The sequence below is a fragment of the Ruditapes philippinarum genome, unplaced genomic scaffold, assembly GCF_026571515.1.
Source record: "Ruditapes philippinarum isolate M1 unplaced genomic scaffold, ASM2657151v2 ctg5841_1_1_1_1, whole genome shotgun sequence".
NCBI lineage: Eukaryota > Metazoa > Mollusca > Bivalvia > Venerida > Veneridae > Ruditapes > Ruditapes philippinarum.
In genome coordinates, this window is record NW_026857032.1 from 49,778 (window position 1) to 62,084 (window position 12,307).

General features: G+C 30.9%; 1 pseudogene; it reads right to left on the bottom strand.

Annotated features, from left to right (window-relative positions):
* Positions 1 to 9,112: 9,112 nt before the first annotated feature.
* On the bottom strand, positions 9,113 to 9,235 carry LOC132748535 (U4 spliceosomal RNA; annotated as a pseudogene).
* Positions 9,236 to 12,307: the final 3,072 nt, after the last annotated feature.

The following is a 12,307-nucleotide window of genomic DNA, read 5'->3' on the forward strand; positions in this document are numbered from 1 at the left end:
ATTTGATGTTTGTACATTTTAGATAAAACAGCAGATATGCAACACACAATCTTCTAACATTGTTTCATATATTAATTGATTTACTTCAAAAGAACATCAAGTCAATGTTATTTGTTAATACTTGTTAATATTGTAATAATAAGATGAAACTTTCAGTACATAACTAAAGCAATATAACTAGTATTATACGCCTCAGATATATACAATATAAAATACCGTGTGTAGGTATACTCTACCGTAACAGTATAAAGTAGACGCACTTACTAAAAATATTGATGTTCGTGTAATGTTCTAATGACATCATAACGGAATGATAAATAGACGACTTACATAATATATACCCTTAAATATAAGAAATAGTGGCTTGTTATCATATTAAAATAAATGAAAGGCCGGGAATATAAGACTCCTTTGAAAATAAAAGAGAAAAAAATTAATAAAATTAATTGAATTAATTTATTTATTTAATTAAAACTGTGTATATTTCTTAATGTAACTTTAAGCATAACATTGTAAATACAGAAATCGTGCAAAAGTAACGTCGAATCTGTAAAAATGTGCCGCCGAAACGAGTTCAAAATTAAAGCAAAATTAACCTATATGGTTAATAGTTTATATAGGTTTTAGCAAACACATGAAAAGAATAGGCGGATTCGTCAGTTTTTATAGAATTTCATATCCAACATTCTTGCATAAAAACAGCACACAATAACGGAGAAGAAATAATTCATTTACGAATAAAATTACACAAGCACGCGCCGTACTACAAACAATAATGGCAGTTTCTAGTGTTAAATTGCATCGCAGCGGCACGTGAAAAAAACTAATTTCGTTATACGAAAATAGGAAAACAAATAAATTTGTATTCATAATAGTATTTAGTATCTGATGATTAAAAGCAAAACAAAATTTTTAATTTCTTTGATTAATTTATTTAGGTAAATTAACCATAAGAAATGAATACATTTTCCTTCTTAAGAAAAACACATTTTGTTTTATGTTGCTTAAAGTATGTTATATGCTTCTCGCTTTAGAAAAGTTGCACTTAACATGTATGTAAAATAACTTGCCATCAAAAAGCAAAACTTAAGCAAAGTGGTATTTTTGACTTCCGTACAAAATACTCAGTAAATATTAATATGCAAATTGAAATAAAAAAAAAAACGTAAAATCGAAGCTAAACAAATAAAATATCAAAGTATCTACACACATCATAATTATACACAATATTATACTGTGTGTGTATTTTGGTTTATTTATACTTGCAACCGGTTGCCCATATGGGCGAGTCCTCCAGAAGAGTATTAGTCATTTTATATTTTTGGAGACAGATACAGAATAATGCCCCAATTCCAGAAGCTTCTCCTGGTTCTTTAAAGTGCCAAGTGTTAAAGCACTCATAAACGGGACCTCGATTTAAAGTCTCATCCGAAAGACTGATTAGTAATGTTTAGTTGGCCAGTCCGGGAATCGAACCCACAATGACGAGATTACAAGTCTCGCGCTCTAACCGATTGAGCTATGCGGGCAGGCTCTATATTATAAACTATTAAAATCGACAATTATAGTGGAGGATTAAACAATAGTAGGATATCACGTCATCACCTGCAAAATGCTTCAAATTGGATTGTTTGTTTGTTATTATTTCATTTTTTTATGTTTGCTTTTTATAAACATCCCGTCGAATCGAAGACATATGTTGTTATTCTATGAAATCGTTTGAATATCAAAAATAATGTAGTGCACCATGGCCAAAGATTGTCTTTAGTACTTAATATATTTTTAAGAGACGTTTAAAGTTGTCTTGCCTGGGGAGCATTTTGATGCGCGATCACGTAGTATCCTACCATTGATATTAACGCTAGAAACAAGACAGATTATGCTGCTCGCATAACACAATCGGTTAGGGTGCGAGACTTGCAATCTCGAAATTGTGGGTTCTATTCCCGAGCTGACTAACTAAATTACTGATGAGACTTTAAATAGAGGTCCCGTGTATGAGGGCTTAAATACTTGGCACTCTAAAAAACCAGAGGAAGCTTCTGGAATTAGAGCATTATCTTGCACTATCCTCCAAAATATAAAATTGATAATAATCGTCTTAAGGAATCGCCCACAATATAGACAATCGTGGGCGGGTATAAATAAATTCAAATACGAGGGGATATCCAAAAACTCGTGGATTTTCTTTGTTGCGTAAAATATATTTGAGATGTTGATTTAGAATTCTTACACTGCTAAGAAGAATAAAATAACAAATAAACACAGAAAAATTCATGTTAGTAGCTTCTTATATGACAACAATATTTAATTTTACATTAACACATGTCGGCACTCCAAATAGTTATGGACGTTAACGTCATAAAAACGTACTGTACAACTTGTGCATCAACGTAACGCTAATACTTCTCCTCAAAGTTATGCCCATTACTAAATTGCTTATGTTACTTTAACACTTTAAATAAGTCTAATGATCGTGAAATTTTATTTTCTCTGTTCGCCTGCTGATTTTTTTTTCAAATGTTTTAGTAGGTGTCGTTCCCATATTACACAAAAAATATGATCCCGCGATTTTCTAATTTCTGCGTGTCCGTCATTTTCACGTTGTAATCAATATCGGCGTCTGGCGATTCTATCGATATAAACAAATATTAACGGAAAGGACGTCCATAATTTTAAGGAATTACTTAAATGACGCCATAAATGAATTGGCGGGTTTTCTACGTTGATTTTTAGTTTTTTAGCAAAAATATTACGATGACTAACGGCGCTTTTCTACCGTGCGCCAGGTGCCGTGTATGTGCTCATTTAAAAACAATATAAAATCATTATTTATTGACGCAGTTAACTGTTCCTTTCAAAATGTGTTAATAATATTCTACAAGGTATGCTGATAAAATTTCATTACAATTCACGTTGACGTTCAAGAGATATTTAAAAAGTCCACGAATTTTTGGATAACCCCTCGCACACAAACATAGATTGTACCGTGTCAAGTCATGTACAAGTTCGGACAACCAACTTGATTATAAATTTTGTATCGATTTGTTTTTTCTGACTGGATGGATACATATAGAGTATAGCATATATATACTTTTAGTTTATACGATATTATGCGTGTGCTTCAAAATGACCGTATGCTACAATGTTATCTCTTTACAGTTGCGAAATAAAAAGGTTAACGCTCTTATAACATTTGTTTATAATGTAAGTTTAGTTAAACAAAGATGTCTAAATCGCAGACTGTTTCCATCAAGCACCTAAGAGAGGATCAAATTTAAAAGGTAAGTATTTCTTTCTTTACCTTAAATGTATTGTTTGAACTTATACATTATAGTTCACGTTTACGTATAAGTCACAACTTTTAATGTACCTCTCGTATTTTTCCAGATATGATGCCAGAAATTGTTACACGATGTTACCGCAAATCAAAATATTTCCACATTGCAAGTATGACTTGAAAAATCACAATCATGGAAAACATATGTACCATTGGAGTCGACCAATATTTAAAATAGCAGTCATTCAAACTTCACAGTTTACCCATGAATATCGACGTTACAAACGTGCAGTATTATAAATTGTGATGTTTTTAAATCGAATTTTCAAATATAACTGTTTTAATGTGTTTAACATTTGTGTTATTATATTCAGGACGTTTGCATTCACAGGAATGTTTTAAGATGCTGCAATCCAAAATTTGGTAGGACTGACGAGTAGCTATATCATACAATGATAGGCCTATTGGTAATATAGGAGTGAAACATACAATGTTCAAGATGTGATTTCTTATTCAGTGTAGATAACATATGTCACAAAGTGAAAGTACGTTTGTAAAATCTTGCATTATATTTTCGCGCCGAACCTCATTTTTACTCTATATTCATTGATGTGAGATTGCATCATCTTTTGTTCAATTTAGAGTTTTCGGGTGAAATTATTATTTAGATTATTTTTATGGTTTGCATAAATTTCCATGTCTCAATTTAAACATCTTGCCGTTTATTTCACAAAAATCCTTTCAGTAATAAGAAAGTTACATTTTTGTTTTATGAACCAGATATATGTATTATGTCTGTATTTGAAGGACGGACCTTTATTTTACATAACTATTTTTCCCGCCGTCCCAGCTTTATTTCGTGCAAATCGATTTTTCATGTTTTGCACGATCCGTTTTCCCGCTCAGTACTCAGTAGTTTGCTATATAATGACAAAATTTTAAATGATATATTGCAATGCACTGGACGTTATACAGGTCACTATGACGGTGACAGACAAATTATATTTGTCATAAAATTACAGCTTGTACAAGGTAAATTTAATTTTCTAGTGATTTTGTTTCATAAATTTTTGCTATTTCGTAAAATAATATTTTCTATTTGAATTATAGTTTATTTGATTCAGGTTTAGTTATTTGGCAGTAATTTATTGTTTTCTAAATTTTCTAATTTTTTGCAGATTAAATTTTAAAAGCTCTTTTTATTCTAGTGTTTCGCTATTGCAAATTTATACCGAGACATGTTAATTGATGTATGTTAATTGAAGTTTTAATTATATTGTAATTGTATAGGAGCCATGAATATTTTATAGATATATATATATCTATTCATAAATAATTTATTATGGTTCTACCGTATCTGTGTAACTTTATGTAAAATGCTGCAGTATCGTAATGATTTGTTTCAATCAATTTAATTTACGTTATCATCTTACTTCATTTCATTTATCATCAGTTTTGTTATAAGTAAATACAACGTATCAAAACTAACGTATCTCTAGAGAAGGATCTTCAGTGGCATGATTTTGGAAGACGTTTATTTATTGGTGGTTATTATGTGGCGTATATTTGAATATATTTGCAACGCAGTATTATGCGGATGTGATTGAATTTTGGTTCCACGGAATGTATGGTGTACTATAGTGGACATTTTGTTAATTCAAAGAAGCACGGTATTTTATTGGAAACCGACAAAGGTCGAGTCTTTTCCAAGGGATTTTATTATACCCTTATGTTTGATTTTCATGGAACTTACCATGTTTTATACTTTGTAGCTTCTTATTTGAGGACACACCCGAAGATGAGACGGGCCCTCCACACGTATGTCCATGGCTAAAGGGTGACGCATGCCCTTGTTCAGGATCCTATCAACTGTGCCAACACTGTAGGAAGTACAGTTACGCTTGATAAGATTTTATACAAGACGCCCGCCATTGTGACGAATTTTGTTCAACAACGCCACCACTTTATTGAAACATCATGACAGAAACTTTACAGGAGAAATAGACTGAGATACGTTGATAGTGTTTGTTTGCGCAGTGAATTTTCATATATAATCATTTTTCATTTATAAATATTCGTTTCTTGTAAATTAATTTGTATATATTTTCTGTTCTGAGTTGTTGGTTGTTTTAGATAGCAATTGTGGTCGGCCTGATATCCCATCGTAGTCCCTATTGTGACAACATACTGTCTAGGATGAATGACATAGTATATAATAATTTTGTTTCATTGCTTGTGATTACAGACATTAAGAATGTATCTGTAACAATTTTAATATTATTAATTAATTTGTATTTATTCGTTACAAGTTTTGGTATCATCTCGACGACATATCTGACGACCGAAATTATTCTGACCAAATAAGAATTGGTCAGATATTCTCTTTGATTTAATCTTTTTGTGTTACTTAAGTGCTCTCTTAAATAACTTACTTATAAAACTTGTCAGTATTAAAATAGCTTTCGGCTAATTTTCTTTGGTACAAATGTACCGACGTGAATAAAAGACTTTTATAATTAGTACTCTATAATACTTTATAACTTTATCCCACATCTCTACGATTCATTGTTTGATTTATACACACACCGTACGCGTTACCACTTTACTATTTACCCAATTTAAGTGTTCTTATGATAAAAAATTTAATGTTTATTACTTTCCTATAACTGCTCGTAAAATAAATCTTCAACAAGAACAGCCCCGTAAGTAGAAGATAAATGGCCATACTTTATAAAGGATTAAAAAAGATGACGGTAGTATTCTAAACGACCAAAAGTTAATATTAAAAGAAATTAATATTTCTATAGAAGTCTTTTCAGCAAAAAGTCGTCACATGATGCAAATGATCAATTTTTACAATTTGTGGAAAATATAGAATCACCAATTTTAAGTGAATCCAATGTATTAGAAAGCTATATAAGTTATTAAGAAGCTAGTAAAGTTTTACAAAATATGGCAAATAGCAAAAGCCCGGGGACATCAGGCTTTAGTGTAGAATTTTATTAGGTATTCTGAAAATATTGAGGTCCTTTTGTTGTAAGAGGTCCTTTTGTTGTAAGAGCTATCAATAATGCTTATACTTCGAATAAATTTACAGTAACCCAAACACAAGGTGTAATAACATGTATACCAAAAGAAAATAAACCTAAAAAATTCGTGAAAAATTGGAGACCTATAACACTTTTTATTACGGTATACAAAATTGCTGCAGGTTGCATAGCAAATCGAATAAAACTTACTCTAGATAAACTAATGAATAAAGATCAAAAAGGTTTTATCAAAGGAAGATATATTTGAGAAAATACCCGTCTTATTTATGATATCATGCAGTACACTGAAGAAAATTATATTCCTGTACCTTTTCTTTTAATAGATTTAGAAAAAGCTTTTTATTCACTCTCTTGGTCATTTGTACATAATACTGTTTCTAACTTTGGTACATCATTCTATAAAAAAAGTTTGATATTTTATATAAAGGTGCAACTTCTGCTGTATATCAATGTGTTTTTATCACATTTTGTCAAAAAAGGTAGAGGCTGCCGACAAGGTGATCCTCTTTCATGTGATATTTTTTATATTTTATACTGAAGAAATGACAAGATTATTAAAGGAATATTAAATTATTTAAACATTAACAATGTAGAACATAAATTGTCACACTTTGCAGATGGCACAACAATAATTTTAGATTGATAAAGTGCGTTTTAAAATAAATCTTTGGAAATCTTGTCAGATTTTGCACAACTGTCGGGAACTTAATGTTAATTTTGATAAAACTTAGGTTGTGTGGAAAGAGAAAATGAAATATTTTCAAACAGTATAAAAAGAAGATTGAAATTGTCTTGGAATCAACATCAATTTAAAATGTTAGGAGAAAATCCTATTTCTACACTAAAAAGTATTGTTTGAGTTTATGTAATTAAGAAAATATTCAAGCCAAAATAGCTTGCATTAGATTTTATATAATGTTGATGCTTTTAAAATTATTTTTTTTAAATACGGTTATGAGTGCGAGCGTGAATGCATGTGTCGTCCTTGTCTCTTTGTGTTGTTGTTGTTCTTGTTGTTGTTGTTTTTTGTGTTATTTGTCTTTTCATTTTCATTTATTTTTGTAATTGTTGTTTTTCTTTTCTTTCACTACATTAGTATACCTGTTCCAATGCATGAAAACAATAATTGTGAAACCACTGTGAGATGTGCTTCAACCCACAAATGGTTATGTGACGAAGCAAATAAATGGGGTTACCCCATGTGGGGCCTGAAAAAAAAACAACAAAAAAACCCTACCAATATCGAGTCTTTGCGTCGTCGTGTCTTCGCCCCGCAACTCGAAAACACGATAAATTGGCCAATTATCGTGTCTTCGCCTTTCATATTTTAAGGCGACGACAAGACAAATATAAGGCGCCGATACCAAGATTTCTAGCCGCCGACATGATAATTCTGTAGAAGAAGATCTTTTGTCTTCGCCAATGAAAATATCGTTATTTCGTTACATTAATTTTATTTATAATCAAAACAAAAAAGAGCATGTGATATAGTAATTTGAAACTTCATGAGAGGAGGATAAATCTGAAATTGTATTTTATTATCAACATTAAAATGTCATCTAAAAGTGATTTAGTTCATAAAAATAGTAACCTTAAGTACAAAATACTTAGGAGCTGCAATTAAGTGATTTGAATCATTCGCCGGGGAATATTAATTCGACAGCTTTGCTTTTACAATATTGTAATAAAATTACTATATCTCCCGATGTCAAATTCACTGCTCACTGGTATCAACACTTTATCCTTAAATTACAATAGACCAATAAATAATTCAGGGAAAATCATATGATGTTTCTATTTTAGAAGTTTCGTAATCCTATTATTTTGTCAGTGCAAATAATATACTGAGAAACGTGGTGTTAAATCTCATTTTATAAATTCTTTAGATTAACAATTATTCTGAAAACATTGAATTAAAGAAGAATTATACACCTAGAAACCGTGCCAAGGGCAAAATATGGTGTTTGATATCATCGGGATTAACTTAAAATCCCTGTTTTTAGATTATTTGATAAAGTACTATTTTGATACTGTCTGCCGGCAAATCTGTTGCAGAATATGACAATATTAATGACATGTTTGTAGGACAAAGCTAATGCATTATGGGAAAATAGTTGTAAAAACAAAGCTGCTTTGTAATGAAAACCCGCAAATGTATAACTAAATTTGAATGATTCATTTGCATTGCATAGATGTGTGTGTATGTTTAATTGACCAAGTTGCTTACTTACAATGCGTATTCAAGCCCATTGCTCTCAATCATAAGTTTGTAAATTAATGTCATTAGAATTTTTTTTTCTCTGGTGCAATTGCAGTGCATACACAAATTTAAATTAGTTTTTTTCTATAAAAAAGGATCTAAATGTCTATCTTTAAGAGCATCCCACGCAATTAAAAATTGTTTTTGCCTGTGTCATTGCATTTAATTTTATACAAGAGTGTCAATGGTTAATTTCATTTTATAAAATCATTAAATTGATACTATCGTATTAATCGAAGACACAATGGTTTGGGGATGATTATGACATCTATATGTAATTCGAAAAAATAGAGACTTAACCCTTGCACGTACCTTAGCAACAAAAGTGTTAAAACTTTAGCACATCCCAAAAATAGCCATTATCTTGCACCACATGATCATAGGTTTAAGCATATATCTAAAACTTCATGAGTGGTCATCGCTTCCAATCTCGTCATCCTGTCCTCAAGTATACCTCCTCCGAAAAAAATAACCCAAAACAAACAAACAAACAGACGCAACAAACAAACCAACAAATTATACCAATCGAGTGCTTTCAAAGGTTTGACTCATCATTTGTATAGAAATAGACAGCCTACTTTCAACTAGCAATAACAACGCCTCGAATGAACCTCATTGGCTATGGTACCGCCACTTCACAAAGCTAACATACGTTGCTAATCGTAAACCTAAATAGTGCTTAGATATGGCAATTATTCAGGACTTAATTAGTTTTGATATTCAACCAAACTTTCTATGATTTGAGAAATTTATATCTTTATTCGTAATATGATAAAGTAAAGTGTGACTTCTACCTATTTATTGTCTGTACACGTATGTGCTGTGACATTGAATAATTGTTGTTTTTCTTCATTCATTGTCTGATTTATACACACACCGTACGCGTTACCACTTTACTATTTACCCAATTGGAATGTTCTTATGATTCAAAATTTAGTTTTTATTACTTTGATATAACTTCTCGTAAAATAAATATTCAACGAGTGGAGCCCCGAAAGTCGAAGACAAGATAAATGGCCAGACTTTATATAGGATTCAAAGAGATAACGGTAATATTCTAAATGATGAAAAGGTAATATTAAAAGAAATTAAAGATTTTTATAGAACTCTTTTCAGCAAAAAGTCGTCATATGATGCAAATGATCATTTTTTTCAATTTGTGGAAAATATAGGAGCATCGGTTTTAAGTGAATCGGAATCCAATGTATTAGAAGGCTATATAAATTATGAAGAAGCTAGTAAAATTTTACAAAATATGGCAATAGCGAAAGCCCGGAGACATCAGGCTTTTGTGTAAATTTTTTAAGGTATTCTGAAAAGATTTAGGTCCTTTTGTTCTAAGAGCTATCAATAATGCTTATACTTCGAATAAATTGTCCGAAACCCAAACAGTAGGTGTAATAACATGTATTCCAAAAGAAAATAAACTTAAAAAATTCGTGAAAAATTGGAGACCTATAACACTTTTTATTACGGTATACAAAATTGCTGCAGGTTGCATAGCAAATCGAATAAAACTTACTCTAGATAAACTAATGAATAAAGATCAAAAAGTTTTTATCAAAGGAAGATATATTTGAGAAAATACCCGTCTTATTTATGATATCATGCAGTACACTGAAAAAATTACATTCCTGGACCTTTTCTTTTAATAGATTTAGAAAAAGCTTTTTATTCACTCTCTTGGTCATTTGTACAGAATACTGTTTTTAACTTAGGTACATCTATAACAAAAATGGTTTGATATTTTATATAAAGGTGCAACTTCTGCTGTATATGAATGTGTTTTTATCACATTTTGTCAAAAAAGGTAGAGGCTGCCGACAAGTATTTTATACTGAAGAAATGACAAGATTATTAAAGGAATATTAAATTAATTAAACATTAACAATGTAGAACATAAATTGTCACACTTTGCAGAGATGGCACAACAATAACTTGAGATTGATAAAGTGCGTTTTGAAATAAATCTTTGGAAATCTTGTCAGATTTTGCACAACTGTCGGGAACTTAATGTTAATTTTGATAAAACTTAGGTTGTGTGGAAAGAGAAAATGAAATATTTTCAAACAGTATAAAAAGAAGATAGAAATTGTCTTGGAATCAACATCAATTTAAAATGTTAAGAGAAAATCCTATTTCTACACTGAAAAGTATTGTTTGAGTTTATGTAATTAAGAAAATATTCAAGCCAAAATAGCTTGCATTAGATTTTATAAAATGTTGATGCTTTTGAAATTATTTTTTTTAAATACGGTTATGAGTGCGAGTGTGAATGCATGTGTCGTCCTTGTCTCTTTGTATTTTATTGTTGTTGTTTTTGTGTTATTTTCTTTTCATGTTTTTTTGTAATTGTTGGTTTTTCTTTTCTTTCACTACATTAGTATACCCGTTCCTATGCATGACAAAAATAATTGTAAAACCACTATGGGATGTGCTTAAACCCATAAATGGTTATGTGACGATGCGAATAAATGGGGTTACCCCATGTGGGGCCTGAAAAAACCAAAACAAACAACATCGAGTCTTTGTGTCGTCGTGTCTTCGCCCCGAAACTCGAAAACACGATAAATTGGCCAATTATCGTGTCTTCGCCTTTCGTAGTTTGAGGCGACGACAAGACAAATATAGGGCGCCGATACCAAGATTTCTAGCCGCCGACACAATAATTCTGCAGAAGAAGATCTTGTGTCTTCGCCTATGAAAATATCGTTATTTCGTCTAAAATATATCGTGTCTTCGTGTTGGCGCCTTCACATATCTAGGATCACGATAAGTGAGCATATTATCATGTCTTCGCATTGACTTTCGAGGGGCGAAGACACGAAGACACGAATTGGAAATGGCAGAAATCAGTCACCATACAATTGATCATGTGTATTTTAATTGTGATACCTATCTACTAATTTTCACAACAGACATGACTATTAATAAAAAATGTATATTCTGTCATTTTGAACGTGGGCACTACTTAAATATTTTTAAAGTAATGGATCAGAATTGTTTGTCCAACATGTTCAAAAATCAGTGGCGATAACAACAGAAATATATCTATCAAAATATTATTATGAGTTGTTCCCCTTGTTATTTTCAGTTGCAAATATTAAATATTCGAAATAAATATGTATATTGTTTGGTTTTATTAACCTGACAATTACATACTTATTACACGGTCGATGCACACAGTATATAAATCTTCGGTAGAATTTCGGTAAGTTCCGTGCGATGTACGCTGTACGATGGAATTTAATTTAATTTGTATCTCTAAACTAAGTGTAATCAGCGTTATAGCGCAATAGGGTAAAGCACGAGTTTATAATATAAGTGCCACGCGTGTTTTAAGTTCGAGACTGCGTTGGTCCAGTTTTTTTCTTCTTATTAATACATTCAATATTATTGAAGCTATATATGATTATTTTATGTTGTTCGTTTTGATTTATTATGTTTTACTTAATTTTGATATATCTATACTCTTTTTTAATAACATGTTTTAAGAATTCATGTTTAAAATTAAAACGGATTAAAATCAATAAATATCTTTTCAATGCCGTAAAACACACTACAAATCTGTTCCATTAAAATATACTGCAACAATAAAGAGTACTAAAACAATGACAACAGTAAGGTTCGAGAGACCTCTCAATTACCAGGCATTCTCTTAGCCGACTGTGCTATTGTGAATTAACGAAAACCTTCGCATTAAGCTGGCGTGACTTT